Source organism: Podarcis pityusensis (assembly GCF_964106645.2).
Source record: "Podarcis pityusensis genome assembly, chromosome: 2".
Classification (NCBI taxonomy): Eukaryota; Metazoa; Chordata; class Lepidosauria; order Squamata; family Lacertidae; genus Podarcis; species Podarcis pityusensis.
In genome coordinates this window covers 77,239,126-77,256,645 of record NC_138029.1, presented here as the reverse complement: position 1 = coordinate 77,256,645, position 17,520 = coordinate 77,239,126, and the positions used below count along the sequence as shown (strand labels likewise).

Sequence of the window (17,520 nt, the reverse complement as noted above, 5' to 3'; positions counted from 1 at the left end):
CGAAAAGATAAATATATCTATAAGTGCCTGCTACTAAAAGAACGGCATCATATTTAGCAGCATGCCCGAGGATGTAGTTTTAATGCTAGCTTTCTAGTTTCTATTCTCTATGTTGAGTTTCTAATTGATGGTAATCAGCGATCTCCTCCCACTCACATAGCTGGTTGGTTTGAAGACTGTAGCTGCTTCCCAGCAAGACTGCAGCATTGACATGAGAGTTCAGATGCATGTAAGCACTCATTCATATCACCCCCGTGATCAGAAATTCACACTGTCCCTTTATTGCACACTCTCACTTTAGAGTACAAACACTTTGTTTGCTAGCTGCCATAACCTTGTTTGCTGTGACATGAATTCCATGCAGATCAAATCACACTATTTCTCCACCCTCAGAATTGCAGGGGGGAGGGGAACATGGTTTGCACCCGGCCAACCATCCAGAGATGACCTTGGAACTAACTGCAAAATGACTGGTTTTGTTTTGATGGGAAGGACTCGGGTTGGGACTGGTTTTATCCAGTGCAGCCTCTGCGGTGGGGTCTTGACCAGTACCCACCCACCTACCCTTGACCCAGTGAGGGATTTTTTCCCCTGGTTTCCAATTTTGGTTGCAGCCACAGAGGAATTTTTCCTCCCCTGGAGTTCCTGATTACTTTTGGATTTTACAGGTCTTCTGCCTAAGTCACACTGGGCTTGGGAAGTTCGGCAATTGTCCAGGCTCCCACCTTTTCCCCACTTTGGCAGATACAGTGCTAGGTTAGGTGAATTGGTGTGAAGGGAAAAAATGGTGAACACCTTGAGGCACATCTGTTTTGCATGCAGAAGGTCCCAGGTGTGGGAGATTTGCAGTCAAACCTAACAATCCACATTTCCTAGTCGGCTACAGTCGGCTAATTTAGTTCACACTCTCTCCTCTCCTGAAAGGAAGTAAATAAGGCCTGTTTCCTGTCATCCACCCCACTCTTCACACTGCAAATAATGTAGTGCCATCTTGCTGAATTTCAACTAAGATTATTTTTGCCTGCATTATTTTATTGCTGCTGCATAGTGAAAATGCATATCTGAGACCTATAAACTAAGTAAATCATTTTAAAGCTTGCCCAAAAAACCAAGGATTATGTATTATGATCCTCTGACTTATAGGAGCCCACATCCTCTGACTTATAGGAACCACTTCACACAGCAGCAATACCTATTTGCAGATCCTTCAGAGTTTTTCTAATAAATTTGTTGCCAATTAAAAATCCCAGACCTGAGTTTTCTCTCTCATTTGTAGGGCTATGGGTGCAACTCTCATGCTCTACTTGCATAGAATCGCCAGAATCTCATAGGTGTCCAAGTCTAGAATGGATCTTCCTTGTCTGCAGCATTTCTATAATTTAGTTTCTTTCCATCATTTTTTTTTTTAATCTATGCATTAGCTGGCAACTCATCATACTTCCTTTACTAGAGAGGAATAGTATTCAGGCCATTTTCCTGCACTGCTGATTGTGAGCAGCATTTCCATTTGAATCAGTGGCTTGCTATGAATCAACCCCCAGCCAGTCCAATTATCCCACAATCCAACCTCTCATCTCAAACCTCCTTTATCCTCAATGGATAAAATACACAGAAGTTAAAATCCATTTCCCCCATACATTCTGGGGCAGGGGGAAAGTATGATGCCATTTAACACACACACACACACACACACACACACACACACACACACCTCAGGATTACATTCTTTCATAGTTCCAGAGGCTTCCTAAAGATGTATGTCTCTCACTGCTCCACATCTAATCCAGGGACTGATAACAACACTGTGAGAAAGCCAAGAAATCTTTTGGCAGTTTTACAAGGAAATTGTTGATGGGACAGAAATTCTGCCCACATTAAGTGTTTGTTTCTTAAAAACCTATATTGATTCCTAGTTCAAAGAAAAAAATCAGGGCATCATTTGGCTGGTACCATTGAGTGGCTACCTGTCTAGTCATGGATATTATTCTTAGGGTCCTGAACTAAGAACAGCCTGCTGGTGCATTTGACTGTAAACTCTGTTTCAAATTTGAGGAACAGATGGATACACAATTTCTTCTGTCTGAGGACAGCTTAGAAGTAATTGAGTATGATGCCCTAGCATGTCAATCAATGGCTGGTAACACCTTTCAACTTTTCTTTTTCTTTGTTTATTGCACTCTGTCCTAGAACTAATAAGCTTGCACATACTTCTCCAACACCAAATTCAGAGGGTGCCAGGAACAATATGGAATAAACTTTAATACCCATATAAACAGCCTATTAAATTCAGTTTATATTTGTAGAAAAGAATCATTCTACTGATCATCAGAGTGTTACTCAGATAGTCACTTTTATTTTGGCAGTTGCATTACAGCTCTGTACAATATCCAGCTGAGCCTTTTCCTATAATTATCAAGTGCATTAGGCTTCATCTCCCCTAAACATGTAGCCATGAAAAGAAGTGGCAGTCAGTTATTATTTCAGTGGCTTTCAATGAAATGACTGCCTTCAGCTTGCACAATGATTTTGAACAACACTGACTGGGCTGGGATTTGAGCATGCATCTCCCAGGCCAAAAGGAAAATGCTCTTATCTTCCAGACATGAAGACATGAATAAAGCAGGCATTAGTTCGTGGCAACTTCTAATTATTTGTTGATCATGTGGTTTAGGCTCTGGTCCTCAACAAACTCTACTAGAAATAACTACAGTGGTACCTCGAGAGACGAATGCCTCGCAAGACAAAAAACTCGCTAGACGAAAGGGTTTTTTGAGCTGCTTCGCAAGACGATTTTCGCTATGGGCTTGCTTCGCAAGACGGAAACGTCTTGCAAGTTTGTTTCCTTTTTCTTAACACCGTTAATACAGTTGCGACTTGACTTCGAGGAGCAACTCATAGAACGCGGTGTGGTAGCCTTTTTTGAGGTTTTTAAAGACTTTGGTGATTTTTGAAGCTTTTCCAAAACTTTCCCGACACCGTGCTTCACAAGACGAAAAAAATCGCAAGACGACAAAACTCGCGGAACGAATTAATTTCGTCTTGCGAGGCACCACTGTAGTAGGGTTTCATTTCTAAGCAATGAACTTATGACCAGGATGTTAGCAGCTATTATCATGCTTAACCTCACAAATACGTACCAATTATTTGTGGTGAAATTTAACATAAAAGAACTATAGATATTCCTTCCAGTAGTACTCTACTGGTGTCAAGGATTAAAAGAAACAAAGGGCACCAAAGTGAAAAGTATTTCCAATTTTTTAAAAGAAGCCTTAGTTTGAAATTATGATCTCAGCACAGCATGCCTTGTCCTAGACATTATGTAGTGACATTTTGTTTTAGGATTCAAGCTCCTCTACAGCATCAGGATCAATATAATATTGTTAAAGGTAAGAACACATGGGTTTCACAAGGCACTCTTGAAACTGAGAAGACATTTCATAGAGAACACTGAACACAACCCACATACTCTGTTCTGCATGCTATGGCTCTGTTAAAGAAGTGAAAATAATAAACATAAGAACTGGTGTGTCCAAGGGATATGGATTTGTGCCACTTTGAGGCAATGTTGAATCACAAATACATTTTCATCTTCATGGGAAGAAATTAATGGAAGACAGGAAACTCAAACTAGGACTTGAAATAAGAAAAAACCCAAAGCTATGTGCCTAGCATGTGCCACCCAGACCTGTGCTTATTAATTTGCCCACACCTCAGTGGTGTTTGGAACAACCAGGAAGCATATTTGCAGCTTCCAGCTGTGAGAGTCCTGTCATGCAATATGTTCAGGCCTATCTTTTTGAGTCGCCAGCTTTATTAAGTCAGCAACAGGGATTCAACCTACATACATTCCACCACAATGGCCACCTGGAGACCCCAGAAACTATCTTAAGCTTCCAGTAAGAGGGTCACATTTTATATGTATTTAAGCTTGATTGCTGACAACTAAACTGACCAAAAAAAATTTCAGATGCTGAAGTACTGCCCAAATAATGTCTCATGGTAGAAGACAGAACTGTGTGAATAACACTATCCACCCTGTGCAGCTGGTCTGCTGCTCTCAGGTCTGGTTTGCCTTTAGTATATGGAATGGGAGAGAGGTGTAATTTTGTCCTTTGCCCCGGCACCAAAATATCTTGGACCCAGCCCTGCACATAAAATAGAATATACTTTCCAACAACTCTGGCAGACTCCATTGAGAAGATCCTGGGAGGTGGTGGAACAAACCAATTTAATTCCATAATAGGCGTCTCACAAGCAATGCCTTCCCCATCTCTCCACTGCCCATTTCTCAAGATGCACCCCCACTCCCAGCTCTCATTCCTTTCCCCCTTGCATTTCTTCTGGTAAAGAACTGCAGCCCTGAGTGACACAGTTTCCTAATGTTTCTTATTAGCAGCAAGAAGCCATTGCTTAACAATGGCTCTGCTTGCCCAGAATTCCCTCTCATCTTTCTTCACATTCCAGGAAGGAGCATTTTGGAAAGCAGCTGTTGCATAAATGATAAGAGGGAGAAAACATGAAAACATATCCATCCTTTCTTACTCATTCATATGCACTCCCGCCCTCTCACAAGCAGTGTGGAGAGAAGAGAGGAAGAGGGGAGTGCTGGGGGAGGGGGGAGCATCTGCATCAGTTATCTCATTCCCATTCTTAATTACCATTGCCTGAAATGGCAGTTTCAAAGAAGCAAAAAAATAAGAAGAAAAGGGGGAATGTGGTTAGGCTGCTTAGGGGCCAGGCAGTCCCTTGAAGGGAGCTAAGCTGGCTCACAAAATGCCACTTACCACCTCTAACTATCAAAAGGGTAGGGAGGTGGAACTGTCAATCATCTGATGTCAGATGACTAACTTTTACCTTTGTGGTAAACACTGTGGGCTCAAACCCCAACATTTGGGCACTGACAATCAGCTGGTTGTTGGGGCATCAAAGCACTGCACACAAAGCTCACTTGCAAAGAGCAGCACATAGGATTTTGGAGTTGTCAACAATCAGGAGATCAGTGGTGCCTGCAAACCCCTTATTGGTCCAGCCACTAGTTTACTCAACACACGCCTGACATCGCATGTGATACTATGTGATATCAGGTGTATGACAGGTAGGTGTGGCTTGGTCCAAATGGCTTAACAGGCCAAATGAAGAGGCTTGGAAAACCTAATTAGGCCCCCAGTCTGGAGGTTCCTCAGCACTGCACTCCAGAATCTTGTTCCAGTATGCTGGGTATAATAAGCAATAACAGCTCTAAGGCCAATAGTGAATTTCCCAGTGTGCTGTAATGCTTAGAGTGCTGGACTAGGACTTGGGAGACTGGGGTTCAAAACCCCACTTGGTGATCCAGCACACCTGGTGACCTTGGGTCAGTCACTGCCTCTCAACCTAAACTACCTCACAGGGTTGTTGTGTGGATAAAAGGGGGAGAGGGGGAATTGAGCTCCTTAGAGGAAAGGTGGGATATAAATGTAATACAGTATTAATAAAGTCACATAAGTCACTGATAAGAGAGAATAGCAAATGCTCACGTGTGTTGATGGAAGTTTATTATACCTACCACAGCCGGCAACTGAATAAATAAAGTGCTGTCACAAAAACTAGTACCGTCGTACCTTGGTTTTCAAACAGCTTAGTTCTCGAAGGTTTTGGCTCCTGAACGCCACAAACCGGAAAGTGACTATTCCAGTATGCGAACTATTTTTGGAAGCCAAAAGTCCGACGGGGCTTCCGCGGCTTCCAATTGGTTGCAGGAACTTCCTGCAGCCAATTGGAAGCTGCACTTTGGTTTCTGAACATTTTGGAAGTCGAACGAACTTCTGGAATGAATTCCATTCGACTTCCGAGATACAAATGTACAGATATGTACAATAAGGAGCTGTGTCATGGCTACATGCAAAAATTATCCCCAGATGTTTGCTGGAAGACTAAGAACTACTGTTAATTCATCACTGAAACTGCTTTCATTTAACCATTTGCACCCACCCTTACTGCGTGTCTCTGCCACCACCCTATTCTAGGATGTATCAACATTTAAATGCTTTAAAACTTAAGATCTAAAAAGAACCCAGTAAACCAGAGAGATGTCTGCTTCGTGGCTTAAGGAGTTTATATCAATACAGTCTGATCCTCAGCAGCATTAAAATGGGCTTAAAGGCATTTATTTCCATAGACTTAGACTGTGATCCTCTGCATGCTTATCTCGTAGTAAGACCCACTGAGCTCAACAGGACCTGCTTCTTCATAGACATTGTTTAGATTGCACTGTGCATCCCACTTAAATCTGCATATGGCTGGGCTGAGGTAATGCTTAAAGAAAAAGATTATAAATATGATCAGTGTCTTTGGATTTTTAAAAAAATCTATTTTTTAAATGCTCTATATCATGCATGCTTAATATAGAGAGCTGCTAGTTATACTGTAATAGAAAGCACTCAAGTTGTTTCATCCCAAATAACAGTAGCCAAGACTACTGTATATGCTGTCCACGCTATAGACATGAGAGAATACTTGAATGTTGGAATCTCATTTATTTGACCAGTGTTAATAACTCAAAATTAATGAACTACATATCTGCATTATATATTAACTATCCCTGTTAGCATTAATTCATGAGCCATTTGAATACACACATTCATGCAGAAAACAAAACTGCTTCTCTCCCCCCTGCTCCATCCAAAATAAAGATGTCTCAGGTTAAGTAAGCCCCACTGAATACAGTGGAACTTACATAGTTTATACTGCCACACTTACATAGTTTATACTGTCACACTATAGCAACCAAAGCTAGGAGCCTTTAATATATTTTGTTAGAGAAAAATCTCATTCTCAAATTTCATGGTTTTTTTTAGGCTTGACTCCTAAATTTGCCTACACTTAGGGCTTGATCCTGCCTCATACAGACAGGATTCCCTCAGAACAATACAAAACTTCCTTTTTGCCTTGGCTGCACATACATAATATCACACAAGGTAATGACAGAAAACAGGCACACTGCTCTAATGTGCATAGCCTGATGCTACGTGGATGTGAGAATAATTGTATTATGCCCTACGTAGATCCTTACATTTATAGACCCTCCCCACGCCATGTCCTTCCAGTGAGCAACACTAGATTACTTCTCTATTCATTCGAAAGTGCTACTGTCTCAGAAGTACCGGTAATTCTTATATCAGTAGTCAAATACAGGGGGTGGGGGGTGAAATTGCACTAGTTCAATCCACAGTATTCTACTTACATCACCCATTAGCAGCAGATGTAAACTCAACAAAACTGTTTTACAAAACATTTAAAGGACATTCTGAGTTGTGTTTTTTTTAAGGCTTGTAAATTTGATTTTTTAAAAAATGTGTCCAATGGTAAATGAATTTCCAGATTATTAAACAAGACTCTAGAAAGCATGAGTAATGAAACTGGAATGTTGCATTCCAAACAAACATAGAATAGCCTTGCATGTCCCTGAAACCTGTGTTTTAAGGAAACTGTGGTTTTGAATATTTGCAGCAGTAAGTTATTAAGAAATAAGTTCGACTTCAAGTAATAACTCCCACTGCAATAAGGCCCACTGAATACACGTGCAGGACTTGTGCTTTTATGTACTAGCAACAACTAAGGTGGTTGTTTTTCTTTAAAACTACTGTTTGCCATTAGTAATGCTTTGTTTATAGATAAAATGCTAAGATACAGAAAATAGGTTATTTGTTTATTTTTGGAAGTAGTAGAAAATGACAACAAGGCTAGCTACAGCCTTCTACCACAATGGGCCCTCTTTCCATTTGGCCTGTTAGATATTCCAGAAACACCATTGTGTAGCTGGCACACATTTTTATTTTAAATCAAGAATGGTATTATTTGCTAGAAAGGATAGGAGCAGGTACAGCTTGCCTCTGCAGCAATAGAGTAATAACTACTAGCTATATGAACAGGAGGAACACAAGCAGCCATCAGTGACAGAGGTCACTGCTTCATGGGTACCAATTGATTAGAACGAGGGAAACTCAGCCATGGCATTCAGTGGTGAAGCTGGACCAGTCACATGGTTAGCCTCCCTCCAGATTTTTTTGTGAGGAGAAAAAGACCTTGCACACAACCTTCAGTGACAGGGTTGGAGAAGAGAGCAGAATAAAAAAGTAATAAAACCGATAGTTCATGAACATTAACTTTAAAAGAAATCATATTGTTTCACAATAGTAGTTATTTGATTCAGGTTTTGTTGTGAACCTAAGTATGAAACTTGTTGATAATGATCTTCTTTTATTGTTCTTACAACGTTAATATTTTAAAAATACTTGATGAATTACCAGCCTCAGTTTTTAAGCTCGTCAAGTGTCCAAGCATAATTGCCCCCTCTTTGTTTAATTAAAAACCTGAATGCTCTTCTCCCATGTACAAAAATGTACCCACAAAACATATTGCCCAAACCAAGCAATTTCCAATCACTGCATTTAGACAGCTACTCATGTATCTATAAAGGCTCTTAATCATGTCCCTCTTCTAAACTTTCAGAATTAAAGGGGATAGCACAGAAGAAAGAAAACTCTTGTTAATTAGCAAAATGCACAATTCTAGACCACCACCACCTCACAGGAGTTTTAACTCTCCTGCTCATGAAGACACAACAATTGTCACATGCATCATGGCACCTAACCTTCAACTTTGTCAAGAAAGTGAGATCACTACAAAGTCAGTCACCATATTAGTGCAGCCAAAATACGGTAATCACATTTTGGATAGGACTCAGAGGCAGCCTTATCATAAGTCAAGCAAGATGAAGCAAGCCGTTCAAGGCAGTCATTTAGAGATGGAAGGTTTTGAGCTTGCTTCAGTTCCACACCAAGAAGCTCCCAATGCAACACCGCACATGGCAACAGCAGCACACAGAGGTAGAGAGATGCAGTACTTCTTTTACGATGGCACTGCATGTTGTGTCACAGACAACAAATGCATTGTTATTATTTATTAATGTATAAATACACAATTCACAAGGATATGGCCCTCAATGAATATTAGTCAGTATCAGAAGTAGCATGCCTCTGGGATTTACAAGTGGGAGCGTGCTAATCCACTCATGTCCAGCTGCTGGTTGGCCAGTGGCCACTAGAAGAATAGACTGCACTAGATAGGCCTTTGGCTCTTTTTATGTTATGTTATGCTATGTCATGACAGTATATTAAGTGTCCAAATAACAGGTGAGTTTTGTGGTTTCCCTCAACTGTGGAGCAAATGCTAGAGTCAAGGACCCAACCAGATCATATTTGTGCTTACTTAGGATTAAGTCCAGGGCTGAGCTGGGCTTACAATGTCACCCTTGTAACATTGCTAAAAGAAAGAGGGAGTGAGACTTTCCTCCCTGCACCATCCACAGAGAGATAAATGAGCAGAGCAGGGCTTGGATTACAAGCTAGAGAAGAACTATTGGAGGAAAGAATGTGATTTGCCTAGTTTGGGATTTCTGCAACAGCATGGTTATTTCTGAGTGTCCTCCTTTATTCATGCTAGGGAACATCCACTCATTTAATACATTTTTGCGAATTGTGAACTGCGTCATCAGTACCCTATAGTACCCTTCTTGTACCAAACTGACCCCCTTTCATTTTTTTTAATTACTCATGGTCATTTTTACCCATGATAATCATTTCTATGATTTACTCATTTAAAATAATTTTATGAATTAACCACGATAATCATTTTTATATCAAACCACGAATTGAAAACCTTGTCCTAGTCATGGTTGAAAAACTGGATCAGCCATGTCCATGGTTAGCAAAAATGCTAGTGTAGACATAATGCTAAACATGGTTATGTACAAAAACGAAAGGTGACAAATCCTCTTGCGAGACATGGAGACAGAGAAGCACATGTCAGTGGTGTTCTAAGAAGGATATTGACAAGCTGGAACATGCACAGAGAAGGGTGACCAAGATTACCAGGGGTCTGGAAACCAAGACTTATGAAGAAAGGTTGAGGGAATTGGGTATGTTTAGCTTGGAAAAGAGGAGACTGAAAGGAGATATGAGCCATCTTCAAGTATCTGAAGGGCTGTCATATGGAGGATGAAGCAAAAACTTGGATCTAGCATGAAAATGTGGCAATCAAATTAGAAGAGACATGCATTTTGTTACTATCTATTATTTTACTGTTCATGGGCAGTTCGCACAGGCTTGACTCCCTGCTGCTTCTTATCTGTTTAAAAGGTATAATCATAAACCAGATTATGCAGAGCAGCACACTTCCAGAGTGAATTAAATGTTTTAGATACACTTAGAATAGGAATAGTAAATGCAGCAATGCAAGATTCTTACGGTTTTACATGGCCATCACAATTATTTATAACACTATCAATCGCAATATAATCACCACTAAATATGTCCAAGAAGGTACCTTACATAAACAACACCAAAATACATGACTGGGCAGTGTGGTAAACAAATTGCATAGTAATTCAGAGAACTAAAATACCTAAAAGCCAAGTTTCTATTTATGCTAAACTGCCCTCAAATTCCGCTTGCAAAAACTGGTGTTACTTTTATAGCAGCCTGCCAGTAACAACTGCATGAAAAGGACTGTATGTTGACAAGTTCAGCTGCTATACTGATTTAGGGCTTTATTGTTCCACATGAGGATTGTGTTTTTCTCTGAATGGATGCAGCTCAGGGATGAGGGAACCTGCCCCCCCCCATGTGTTTCTGGACTCCATCTCCCATCATCTCTGACCATTCATCTTGGTGGCTGAGGCTGAAGGTTGGGACCCAACAACAGCTGAGAGCCAGAGGCTCCCCTTTCCTGATACAGCTGCATGTAAAAATCTGAAGGGTTTGTGTTTTTTTTTTGTGTTTTTTTAAGAGAACTGAATTCTCCATCTCAGGTACAACAGCCTGAGGCAGGACAAGCCAGTCTGCTCTCTGCCATGGTAAGAGAAGTAGGGTACGTGGCTGAAAATGAAATACCAGCAGTGCATGCAAGAAGAAAGGAGAAATGCAGTCACCTCTTAAATTATTTGAAAGCCATATATTAAGCAAAGTTGTGATTTTAAGGAAATAAATCGTGAATTTTCACATTAGATCTCAGCAATATACAGTGGTACCTCGGTTTACGGACTTATCCATTCCTGAAGTCTGTTCTTAAACCAAATCCATTCTTAAACTGAGGTGCACTTTCCCTAATGAGGCCTCCTGCCACTGGTGCCCTTCCACTGTTCGGCTTCCGTTCGTAGATTGAGGTAAAGTTCGCAAAGCGGGACACTACTTCCGGTTTGGCGGAGTTCGTAAACCGAATAGTTCGTAAACAGGACTGTTCATAAACCAAGGTACCACTGTAATGATTTTCAGAATGAAATGGTGAAGAATAATTTGGCCTATCAAACATGTTCTGCTAGAATACTGATGCATACAGCATTGATAGTGTTCATTTATAATGAATAAATGACGCTTCAGTTGTATATGCATGCTATTCTGCATAATACGGTTCACATCTTTCAAAACCTCATTTTCCCATTCAGAGATTTTGAAGATGACACATTAATACCTGCAAGTGCTTGGAGTGGGATCTCCTCATTTTCCAAAGGAATATTCAATGCATGAAGTTCAGCAAGCAGGCACAAACACAAACACAATTTAGAAAACTTGTAGGTGGATTTAAACAAGTATTCACACGCATACAACAAGACATGAAGGCTGGTGACATCAAACCCATCATGTGTAAATCCCATGAAGACGATCACAGTGCCTGGAGATGCAGTCAGGTCATGAAGTAACCAGAGAAGAAGTAGTAGAAGTAGAAGTAGAAGTAACCAGAGGAGGAACACATAAAGAAGCAACACCATGGTACATCTACATCAGCATAACCAGATGCCTTCATCTGCCCCAGCTGCAACCAGACTTGTCTCTCCTATACTGGTCTCTACAGCCACAGGAGTAGTTGCAAGTAACTGTCAACAACATACATTTTGGCGAACTATAAAACATTTGTGGTGTCAAAATTTATAGAATAAAACTCAAACATTACTTTTTAATATCACTTTGCTGTCTTCAAATGCAGACATTTAACTTTGATAGGTAAGTAACAAAATAATTATAAAAATAAAAAAATATTTTTATGAGCTTTTTATATGGATTTAATAAGCAACTTGATTTACAAAAGCTAAATATGCTATGGTTTTCAAAGCTGCCTTGTAATCTTATTTACTTTCCTCTCCACCCAAGTTTATCATTGTCATTTTGGCTGATGGCCACTACAGCAATCATACTTTTGAGAATCTTTTCTGGCATTCAGATTACAGACATCTCCAGGAAATGAACAGGAAATGCTATGCACACATATGTATATGCTAATTCCTAAACTGATAAGGGACATTTTAGAGCCCACAGCATTTCTATTTATTTCTTTATAAATTTATTTATGAGCTGCTCTTCTGGCCTCAAAAGGCCCAACTGGTGAACTACATTCTTAAGACAATATCATAGCACCTGCCGGGGTGGTGGTAGAGGGGTATAAAACAACAAGTGCAACTAATTGGATCTGAAAACATCTAGAAGCTATGAAGGGTGGGAAAGAGTTCCACTGAGAGGGTGCCACCACAGAAAAGGTTGCTGCAACTATAATCGTACCACCAAGTGTCAATTCTTGTATGCAAACCAACAACATTAAAAAAATGTTTCTTTGGTAATTATTTTTAATAACAAAGAATACATTTGATTAACCGAAGGCACCTTTGATGAATTGCTTCAGTGTGAATAAGCCCAACTCTGGACATTTTTGTTCCCTTTGTTTATTCATCTGGTCTCGTGTTCACCGCATATCCCACCCTGCTTCCTCATGCCTCTGAATTTTCCCAGCCCTCCAGGGAAATAGTCTTGTTCCTGTCCACAAATGCAGTTGCTGCTACTAAAAATCTATTGGGGTCACATTCTTTTACTTCTTTTATTTATTTAAACCAATATTCACCAATCTGGTGCCCTCCAGTCTGAAATACAATTGCCATCAGATCCAGCCAGTGCACTTGCTGGCTAGGGTTGATGAAAGTTGTGGTCCAAAACATCTGGAGAGCACCAGGTTGGCAAAGGCTGGTTTTGAACACTTCAAGGTGGATTCATTTCCTGCTTTGTTCACTGACTCCAATGTAGAGCATCCAATCATCCACAAGCCCAAGAGTCAGGAATGCACTACTTTGCCTTCGTAATATGTAATTATATAAAGGGACTACTTGACAAGTACAACGAGCCATTTCACCTGCCTTCCTGAAAGCTACAGTACTTCATAGGCTCAAGTTACCAGATCAAGGGAACAGACAAAATTAAGGACATTTTCGTATTTAATGAATAACAGCAGGCTGCAACCCTTCACTGATTCACATCTCGAAATCTGAAAGCCATTTGACTACTCAGGAACAAAGAAAGTTTAGTATTCTACACACCAAGTGTACACTATCTGATTTCCTATTATATATTGCATTCTTAAACATATAATTTTGACCTGATTACAATAAACATTTTGAGTTTTTAAAACTGTTTTTACTGATAATTTTATTGTTTTACTTTTTTTAAAAAAATAAAGAACTGCTTTGAGGGTGGGTGGGTGTGGCTAATACATTCTAATACATTCTAATTAATGTAAGCTTAAAGTACAACCCCCCAAGACACACAAATACCAAGAATGTAGACCTTTATTTCTTACATTTTAAGATATGATCAAAACGTACCCCCACCCCAGCATCATTTTTACCCTCAGAGGCAGCAACAGGCCCAGGTAACCCATTCAGCTTCACGGCTGAGCAGGGATTTCAACCTGGGCCTCCTCAATCCTACTCTTGACATTCCATCCATTATACCACATAGGTTCTCATGCATTCTCTTCACTCAGAACCCTATGTTATTCGGCATGTGCTTTGGTAATTTAAGTAACACTAAAGATGTGCTTATCATGCTCAATTTGTGCAGCGAATACAGAAAAATCCTACGCATGTTCAGTCAGATGTAAGTCTCACTGGATTCAACGGATGAAACTCCCAGAAAAGTGTACATAGCACTGTAGCCAAAGAGTAAATGAATTACATTGTTTAACATGCTGCTTCACGCTCCCATTAACCTAATGGCACAGCATTTTCACAATCTGCATTAAATCAAACTTAAAGATAAGCAAGGTGCAGCAATCCATAGTGCGTATTCCTGGATCTTTAGGACTAAAGTTATTAACTCATCCATGTATGCTCCCCAGACACAGCTAGCTACACTTCCTGGAACTAATTATTTTATGGCTTAAGCCTAGACTAACCCATCTGTTCAGATCATTCAGCCATTTCATTTAGAAATTTAATGGTTAGCATGTTAGGAAGAAGCAGCATATTGCTCAATTTTCTGATTTTTCTCTAGTGCAAAAATGTCATATTTGGGTATAGAAAGTCTAAAGATCAGGCAAATAAATAAATAAATAAATAAATGCTGTTGGCATATTTTGCAGGCAGTCAGCCTGCTGCATGGGTGTCACAACTGGAAATTTGTTACAGCAAGCCTTTGTGCCTAGCTACATATTATTATTAAGGTAAAGGTAAAGGACCCCTGGACGGTTAAGTCCAGTCAAAGACAACTATGGGGTGTGGCACTCATCTCACTTCAGGCCGAGGGAGCTGGCATGTGTCCACAGACAGCTTTCCATGTCATGTAGCCAGCATGACTAAACCACTACTGGCGCACGGAGGACTGTGACGAGTGTCAGAGCACACAGAAATGCCGTTTACTTTCCCGCCACAGCAGTACCTATTTATCTACTTGCACTGGTTTGCTTTCAAACTGCTAGGTTGTCAGAAGCTGGGACAGAGCAATGGGAGCGCACCTCGTCCCACGGATTCAAACCGCCAGCCTTCTGATTGGCAAGCCCAAGAGGCTCAGTGGTTTAGACCACAGCACCACCCGCATCCCTCTATATTATTATTAATATGCCCTTAAGTGTCCATGTTACACAAATTGAGAATTCATTTGCTGTACATTTATCAAAACGTTTGGCCACTACTCCTGTACCTGTTTAAAACATCTGATAAATTTCTCAGCAATGCTGGTATAGCACTATAGAAACAATTAACATGGTTTGCATTCACAGGACCATGAAGTTGTTGGAAGATACCAAATGAACATCCAGTCCATTTCTATCATCCCACCCACTGCTCAAGAGAACAGGTGCACAACAGAAACAAACTGTGATGGCAAACAACTTGAGGTGACTAAATGCAAGCAAACCTAGCCGTACGCTGCATGGGAAGGCAAACACATTCCAAACTAAGCAAATGCCTATAGATACTAACCAAGCTTGGGGGGGAAACCCTTTCTAATCCTCAACCCCAAACTACTCAGCATGCTGTTTCTAGCTGTGGGGTAGAGAAAATGGGGTGGAAACCATCAGGACTCCAGTGAAGCACAACTGAGGCAATCGAAATAGCAATCATAATACGCACTTCAAAAATGCAATGAATATTGTTAATACAGATGACAGCCATTGTGTTCCACCCAGGCACCCACTGGTGTAGTAAGTCTAAAGATCAGGCAAACAGACAAATGCTGAATGCTTCTATCAGATAGTGGTGTCATGTGAGGCTGCCTTTCAGTTTTAATATCTGTCAATAACTGCCAGCTGAAGAACACTGTCGCTGTGTTTTCCCTGTCCTGACTCCTGCGTCGCTTCTGCCAAGGTAACCGAATTCCTACAAACGCCAAGCTGCAGAGGCCAGATTTCAGACAGTGCCATTCTGGCACACCAAAAGACAGCAGCTTTTGCAAGTGATTTTGATGAGTTGGGAGTGTCCGTGTGTATGTTTTTCTAGTTAAACAAAGTTTGCCTTTAAGTTTGTTGGGTTTAAAAAAAAAACTCCGTAAAGGTGCTAGAGACCATTCAGAAAAGAAATCTGAGGAGGGGCTGGTAACTTGCACCATACAAGTATATGCAGTGAGCTAGAGAGAAAAGTCCGAGCCCATCAGCCCCACCCCCTCCCCTGACTAAGTCAACCATTCGATTTGCAAGAATTTGGCGGAGCACTTAAAAGAAAACATGGAGGCTCTTAAAACGAGGAAGTCCCGGTGGAGACAAACCTCCGCGGGATGTTAGAACTCAGTCGCCCTGTGTTCTCGCCCCGGTTGTGCAACGCGCCCCCTCCGCCATGGGCAGCACCCGCTCGAGGGCGCGCGCGCCTTGCCCCGTGCCGGGCTGCCCCCGATTGCGAAGCGAGAAGCAGGAAAGAGGGCGAGAGAGAGAGAGAGAGAGAGAGAAAGGGCAACTCCGAGCGCCTGTCGCGAAAGTGTGCCACCCAGCACACCCAGACGAGAGGCAGGCGGGCGCCCAACTCACCCAGCCCAAGCAGCGACTCGAGCGCCGGAGGGTCCCGCTCCTCTGACGAGAAGAAGCGCTCAGCCCATTCGCACAACCCCTCAGCGCCGGAAAGTGGGGTGGGCGAGAGATAAAATCTCTCTCTCACACAAACACACTCGCTCACTTCGAAAAGGGATGGGGAGGCGCTGCCCGCGCCGCTTCCTCATTCACCGAGGAGGCAGGCGGAGCAGGAACTACCTCGCCCTCCTCCTTACTCCCCCCCCCCACCGGCCCCTGCGAAAGTGGCGGCCCCGCTGCAGCAGGTATGAGGCGGCCCGCGCGCGCCAACGAGTCACTCACCCGTTTCGCGCGAAGGACCCTCGCCAGGAAGCACAGGACTTGCTCGGCGCTCCGAGGCCGAGAGCGCTGCCCCGAAAAGAGAAAGGCAGTCAAGCGGCGCTGCCTCCGCCTCGGGACCGCCCTCCCCTCGCTCGCCCCGCCCTCCGCCCCCGCGCGCTCCGCCTCAACTTTTGCCGGACGCGCTCACCTGCTGCTTTTGCTGCCGGGCAGGAGAAGAAAGCGGGGCGGGGGCGCGCGCTGAGGGGCGGGAATCCCCTACTTCTTCGCGCAGGCCACATCGTACGGAACAGGCGCTTGGAGGCTTCTGCGTCTCCTTTCGCTATTCCGTCCTCCTCCTGCTTCTTCTGCCGCTCGCCCGGTCTCTCACGTCGCCGTCGAGGAACTTTCCCGGGACGAATGGAGCTCGTTCGCGGCTTCGGGCCTCTCGCGGTTGACCTGTGCTTGGCCGGCCTTCCTTGCCCGGGGGGGTGTGGCGCTCACGGCTCCGCGCGCCTTTACCTGACCCGGCAGCTCCCTCGACTTCTCGCTTTGTCTTAAAGTCGGCCGGCCTCCACCTTCCCGCTCTCAGCCCCGGGAGGAAGCGGCGTCTCGCCCCGTGGGGCTGTCGCGGCCGGGCGGTTTCCCCGTGGAAACGCTGCGGGCGCGGGCTCTGGAAGCCACGCGGGACAGACCTCGCAGTCGCTCCGGTGCTCAAAGAGCTCATGGCCGAGTGGGGGAAAGTGTCTCGTTTGATTAAAGCCGGGTGGCAGAGGCTGGCCAGGGGAAGGGGGTAGTCTCCGCTTCCTTTACCATACCATGCATCAGTATTTCTCAGGTTTGCTTAAAAATAAAATAAAATTAATTAATAACTTCAGCATGTTTGCGGCTCTGGAGCCGCTGCCTTTG

General features: G+C 42.6%; 1 protein-coding gene across 3 annotated transcripts in view; it reads right to left on the bottom strand.

Annotated features, from left to right (window-relative positions):
• PRKCD (protein kinase C delta) overlaps positions 1–16,772 on the bottom strand; it is a 53,627-nt gene extending 36,855 nt beyond the window's left edge. For 2 of the 3 annotated variants that reach the window (XM_080994193.1, XM_080994195.1), the window contains exon 1: positions 16,636–16,772. The gene's annotated coding sequence lies outside the window, so the exon portion shown is untranslated. Of the gene's footprint in view, positions 1–16,314; positions 16,488–16,635 lie in introns of those variants that run through there. The other variant, XM_080994194.1, reaches the window with a different exon arrangement.
• Between the last annotated feature and the right edge of the window lie 748 nt (positions 16,773–17,520).